Source organism: Thamnophis sirtalis, unplaced genomic scaffold (assembly GCF_051295495.1).
Source record: "Thamnophis sirtalis isolate CommonGarterSnake01/CBP01778 unplaced genomic scaffold, rThaSir2_p1.2 scaffold_4, whole genome shotgun sequence".
Lineage (NCBI taxonomy): Eukaryota > Metazoa > Chordata > Lepidosauria > Squamata > Natricidae > Thamnophis > Thamnophis sirtalis.
In genome coordinates this window covers 59382866-59389501 of record NW_028261384.1, presented here as the reverse complement: position 1 = coordinate 59389501, position 6636 = coordinate 59382866, and positions in this window count along the sequence as shown.

The following is a 6636-nucleotide window of genomic DNA, read 5'->3' as shown; positions in this document are numbered from 1 at the left end:
GTCCAGGTCTTACTCCACTTGTTTTGGGATTGTACTTATGAAGAAATAGATGACGATGGAGCAGAAGTTAAGTGGATTCTGATTTGTGAAGAATTAGAATGACCTTACCCCCCTTCTAATTGCCAGGGGCTTAAAACAATACTGGGATAAGCTTCTGGAGTCTGGGAATGGATGATGCCTTGGTTAAAATAACTGTAGACATGTTATAACAATGAAGGTGATGAATAAGTGGTGACAACAATTTCTCTTCTGCTCTAGGGGGACAATTTGATCCACTGGACCCACAGTGAGGATAGTAGCTACTGGCTGGGCCTTCATAAGTGTTTGACTTTAAAAACCCTGGATTCATCTGGAATTTTATTTGGTTTTTAGACTTTGGAAGCCCTGAATTTTTGCGGTAGCAGATACCAACATAAATATATACTACCTGGTGGCTGGTCAGCAGCTGCAACAGTGTCCTTTGAAGGATGCTTGGCTTCCATGGCTACTGAATCACTGCAGTTATTAAATTAATAACATAGTTGATAAATGAATTTGGCTTCCCCACTGACTTTGCTTGTCAGAAGGTTATAAAGGGTGATCACAGGATCCCAAGATCCTGCAACCATCCTAAATAACATGATAATTGAATTTTGATCATGTGACCATGGGGGTGCTGCAATGGTCACAAGTGTGAAAAATGGTCATGTCACATTTTCAGCGCTGTTGTAATGTCTAACTGATTGTGGCAATGAAAAGAAAAGGGGCATTTCTTCTGGGTTATATCAACAATGTAGGATGTTGCAAAATGATAAAAATGTCATTCTGAATCTTTAAAGTTTTCTCTATTTTTCTTCATTAGAAAATTTCAAGGTCTCAGAATTCATTGCTGAGTTGACTGAGCAATGTTTAAGCCTCTAAATGAGTACCCTCGATATTTACATATATAAAGCTAAGTTAGGAGAAGATACTTTTTGGTTGCTATTTGAATATCAAACATAGTTCAAATTCCTAAACAGATATATATACAGTAAAATTCAAATATCCATTCATTTTTTTTTGTCTTTGTGCAAATTTTTCAGTGCAGCTAACAAATAATGCACACATAGTAAACAAAAATGCATATGTTTTAGCCTCCAGTCTCCTAATCATCTTTGTTGCTCAACTGGATGTAGTATTCTAAGTGTGGTCTTACTAAGGCTTTATAGAGTGGTATTAGTACCTCACTTGATCTTAATTGAATCCTTCTGTTAATGCAAATTAGGATTGCATTAGCTTTTGTGACTGCCACCGCACAATGTTAATGTGTCATACTTAATTGGTTGTCCACTAAGACTCCAAGATCCCTCTCACAGTTACTGTTATTAAGCCTGGTTTCACCCAGTCTATATCTGTACTTTTGATTTTTCTTGCCTAAGTGCAAGACTTTATTTTTCTCTACATTGAATTTCATTTTGTTAGTTAGGACCAGAGATGGGTTTCAGCCGGTACACTCCAGTACGCGTGTACCAGTTTGAAGAATTTAGCATGCCTTCCTGTACTGGGGCTTCCAGAGGCCCCATACCAGAATGGCCCCTCCCCTGACCTCCCCCCCTCTCTCCCCCCAAATCTGGTCGCCACTCACTCGTTTGCTCCCCCTGCCCATCCAGTCGCCGGTTGCTTGCTCACCCCACCCATCTACACCATGCTTGCTCTGCCTACCTACCCGCATGCTGCTCACTGCCTTTCTGGCTCACTGATCGCCCTGCCTCTGAGAGCCCTATATATACCATAATGCAGACGTCCCACTTACCTCTTTTCCTGCTTTTGCTCTTTCATCATCACTCACTGATCTGATCCTCACTGACTTGATCCTCACTTGCCTGCCATGCTGTGTTACTGCTGTGTCCTCAGGTAAGTAAGCTTATGGCTGCGACTTCATGGGACACATGGGGGGGGGGAGAATCCACCGTGAGTGCTGTCTGGCTTCCCACTGTATGCGAGGCAGGGGATAGGCTGTGGCCTTCATTGCAGCAGATCCCCAGGCTCGGCTAGAGTGCAGGACTGTGTGGCCATGACTTCACGCAGGAGGGGGCCAGCAGCAGGAAGCTAGCTGGAGCGCCCTGTGGCTCTGCACTCTAGGAGACCCTGGGGATCAGCTGTGGCCTTTGTTGCAGTGGATCCCTGGCCTTGCCTAGAGTGCAGGACTGCTTTTTTTCCCCCTTTATTTGTATGCCGCCCTTTTCTCTGGGGGGACTCAGGGCAGCTCACAATTCAAAGGGGGGGGGGAAGACAAACAGTAGACAATACAACATGTTAAAAAAGAGCACAACAGTCACACAGTTCGGGTGGGGCTACAATCTTAACCCCAGGCCAGCCGGGACAGCCAGATCTTTAAAGCGGCGTGGAAGGACTGGAGGGTGGTGAGGGTCCGAATCTCCATGGGGAGTTCGTTCCAAAGGGTCGGAGCAGCCACCGAGAAGGCTCTCCTCTGGGTAGTTGCCAGTCTGCACTGGCTGGAAGATGGAATTCGGAGGAGGCCTAATCGATGCGATCGTATCTGTCTGGTGGAGGTAATTGGCAGTAGGCGGTCTCTCAAGTACCCAGGCCCACTACCATGAAGGGCTTTATAGGTGATAAGTAGCACCTTGAAGCACACCCGGAGATCAACAGGTAGCCAGTGTAGCTCGCGGAGGATAGGTGTTACGTGGGTGAAGCGAGGTGCACCCACAATCGCTCGCGCGGCCGCATTCTGGACTAGCTGAAGTCGCCGAATGCTCCTCAAGGGCAGCCCCATGTAGAGCACATTGCAGTATTCCAGCCTAGAGGTCACAAGGGCACGAGTGACTGTTGTGAGGGCCTCCCGGTTCAGGTAGGGACGCAACTGGCGTACCAGGCGAACCTGAGCAAATGCCCCCCTGGTCACAGCTGACAAATGATGTTCGAAGGTCAGCTGTGGGTCCAGGAGGACTCCCAAGTTGCGAACCCTGTCTGAAGGGCGTATAATTTGACCCCCCAGCCTGAGAGATGGAGCACTTGGCCAATTCGCGGGAGGGAAACACAACAGCCACTCGGTCTTTTCTGGGTTGAGCACAAGCTTGTTGACCCCCATCCAGTCTTTAACAGCTTCCAGACCCTGGCTCATCACATCCATCGCTTCGTTGAGTTGGCACGGGGCGGACAGATACAACTGAGTATCGTCCGCATATTGATGGTATTTTATCCCGTGCCGTCGAATGATCTCACCCAGCGGTTTCATGTAGATGTTGAAAAGAAGGGGGGACAGGACCGAACCCTGCGGCACCCCATACGTTAGGGGCCTAGGGGTCGATCTCTGCTCCCCAACTAACACCGACTGCGACCTGTCCGAGAGGTAAGAGAACCACTGTAAAACAGCGCCTCCCACCCCCACCTCCCGCAGTCGTCGCAGAAGGATACCATGGTCGATGGTATCGAAAGCCGCCGAGAGGTCAAGGAGCAGCAGGATGGAGGCGTGCAGGCAATCCCCAGCCTTGCCTAGAGTGCAGGACTGTGTGGCACTCAGCTGGCGACTTCACAGGGAGGTGGCAGCATCGGGAAGCTAGTTGCAGCGCCCTGCACTCTAGACAAGGCTGGGAATCAATTGCAGCCTGCAACAAAGGCCACAGCCAATCCTTGGGCTTGCATAGACTGTAGGACATGTGGTGCTTGGCCAGTGACTTTGTGTAAGGGGATGGGGGTGGTGGGAAGCTAGCTGTAGCTCCGTGCACTCTAGGTAAGACTGGGGATCGCTGCAGCCTGGGCTTGCCCAGCATGCAGGACCGTGTGGCACTTTGTCGGTGACTTTCGGGGGCGGGAGCGGCGGAAAGTTACCTGCAGCACCCTATGCTCTAGGAAAGGCTGGGGAGTGGCTGCAGCCTGTAGGGAAGGCCGCAGCCGATCCCCAGCCTTGTCTAGAGCGCAGGACTGCATGGTGCTTGGCTGAGGCCTTTGTTGCCACCACCCACCACTCAGTCCCCAGCCTCGCCTGGCTGGCTAAGCTGCCTTGGCTCCATGCCAGGTGGGTCTAGTTGACTGGGTTGTCCCTGTGTCCCTCTAGTCCACCTTACCAGCTGTCTGCACCTGCCTGCCACCTGCATCCATCACATCGAAGGGCAGCTGATTCTGCTTGCTGGACTTGGGGTTTTTTTCTTTATGCTTTTAACATTTTTTAAAAGATATTTTATTTATTGTTTTCTGAAAATGTTTCTAAATTGTATTTATGGAATGTTTTTTATGTATTGTTTACAGAATATGTGTTTTTTAAATTGTTTTTAGGGAATGCTTTTTATTTATTGTTTATAGAATATGTTTTTAAATTGTTTTTAGGGAATGGTTTTTTAAATTTATTGTTTATGGAATAATTTTTAAAATTGTTTTTAGGGAATTTTTTATTTATTCTTTATAGAATATGGTTTTTTAAAGTTGTTTTTCGGGAATGGTTTTTTATTTATTGTTTTCAGAAATGTTTATTACAAGGAATATTATTGCTTTTTGGAAATTTTTTATTTGTGATGCAATTTGTTGCTTTTAATTTTGCAGGTTAGTGCATGGTTTGTGAGATTTTGTGTGTTTATGTAGTGAATTCACTACAGAAATAAACACAAAATCTCACAAAGCTGCCTTGCACCAACCTGCCCTGCCTGTAGAAAAGCAGCCACTTTGAGGCACATTTTTTAAAGGGTATTTTATTTATTGTTTTCAGAAAATGTTTTTTTAATTGTTTTTAGGGAATGTTTTTCATGTATTGTTTACAGAATATGTGTAAGATACACATATTTTTGTGAGATTTTGTGTGTTTATTTCTGTAGTGAATTCACTAAAGAAACACACAAAATTTCGCAAACCATGCACTAACTTGCCCATATAAAAGCAGCCACTTTGAGGCACATAAAATTTATGTGAGGTTTGTGAGATTTTGTGTGTTTCTGTGTGATACCAGGTTTTTGAGGTAATTGTGAGGTGGTTGTTTCTTGCAGCAATAACCTTTTATGTGACTCCATGGCTGTTTTCATATGTTGCATATGCTGCTTTGTGAGCTCCCGCAGCTTGATGGGTTTTGATGGTTTCTGATTGTTCTGCTTTTGTTTTTCTTGTTTTCCTGGGTTAATTTCGGTCCCAGGTCTTTTGTCTTTCCTATCCTGGGGGTTAGTTCTGCCAGGAAACAGAAAAAGGGGAGTTCCAGGCGAGCTGTTTTTAATCTTTGTCTTAATGGGTGTACTTAAAATTTACCTTTCAGTTGGTTTTTTTGTCTGGTATTTTCTTAAAGGGGGAAACCACTGTTTTCCATGGTTTCTGGTTCTGTGAGCTTTCTGGCACTGTCCTTTATACTTCCAACAATGCCTTGATGGTTTTTAATTCAGTGGCCTTGTCTTTCCTGTCCTTAGGGTTAGGGAAAAAACTGGTTTCTTCTGCAGTCTTTTGGGGGAAAACTGTTGTTATTCTTTTGATGTTTTCCTGCTGCTGTGATAGTTTGGGGTGCTGGTGTAATGTCCCGCGGTTATCTACACATTAATAATGATCAAATACTAATAATATTTGCTTATACATTTTAGTGATCTTTCCTTACATAACACAGATCTGCAAAAAAAAAATTTCGAGAGCTGTTTTGGTTATTCTACATAATTTTTATGTTTTTTGGTGTGCTGAATCCGAAAATGACCTCCATTTTGTCATAGGACATCACGTTTCCTGACAATTTAGGTAACTATGTTAAATAAGGCAATACCTCAAAATAAATGGAAATAGACTTATAAAATTAAAGTTTTATTACAATATTTTCATGAAAATCCTTTTTTGAACTGAAATGAGCTCACCTACACACACTAAACTCAATTCTTCCTTGTGAGGCTCCTCTTGGTGCATTTATGCTTGTGAGTAGCATCTGGAATGTCTCTCTGAAGCATCCAACAGTAGTCTGCCATCATTGTAATGCTCCATTTTCCCTGGTATCTCCTTTCCATCTCTTTAATGTCTTGGTGGAATCGTTCACCTTGTTCCTCACTCACAGCTCCCAAATTTTCAGGAAAGTAGTCAAGGTGGGACTGGAGGAAATGCACTTTCAAACTCATCAGGCAACCTAAAGCTTGAAATGCTTTCAGCAATTTTCCAACAATCTTTTTGTAGTGAGGATCTTTGTTATTGCCTAAAAATTTCTGTACGACTTCTTTAAATGCAATCCACCCTTCTTTTTGAGGATCCATCATGGTATTGACAAACTCTTGATCAACTATAAGCCTTCTAATGTCTGGTCTGACGAACACACCTTCCTTCAATTTTGCCTCCAACAGGCATGGAAACTTGGTGACCAAGTATTTGAAGCATTCTCCATCTCTTGGAAGTGATTTTACGAATTGCTTCATCAATCCCAATTTTATGTGGAGAGGTGGTAGAAGAACTTTATGGAAAGGTACCAAAATTTCTTAGAGGACATTTTTTTCACCGACTATTAGCACCCTCGGCTGCTAATTCTTCTTGGTCCAGTGATTTTGTTGGTCTCAACTGTCACATAGACACAGAAAACAAAGGTATTTGGTATATCCAGCTTGTTGCCTGAGCAACATGCAGAAGACCTCCAAGTCTCCACACACTTGCCAACCATGGTCTTCATATTTAAGTTTACGAAGAACCAATTCCAAGTTCTCGTAGGTTTCCTTCAAG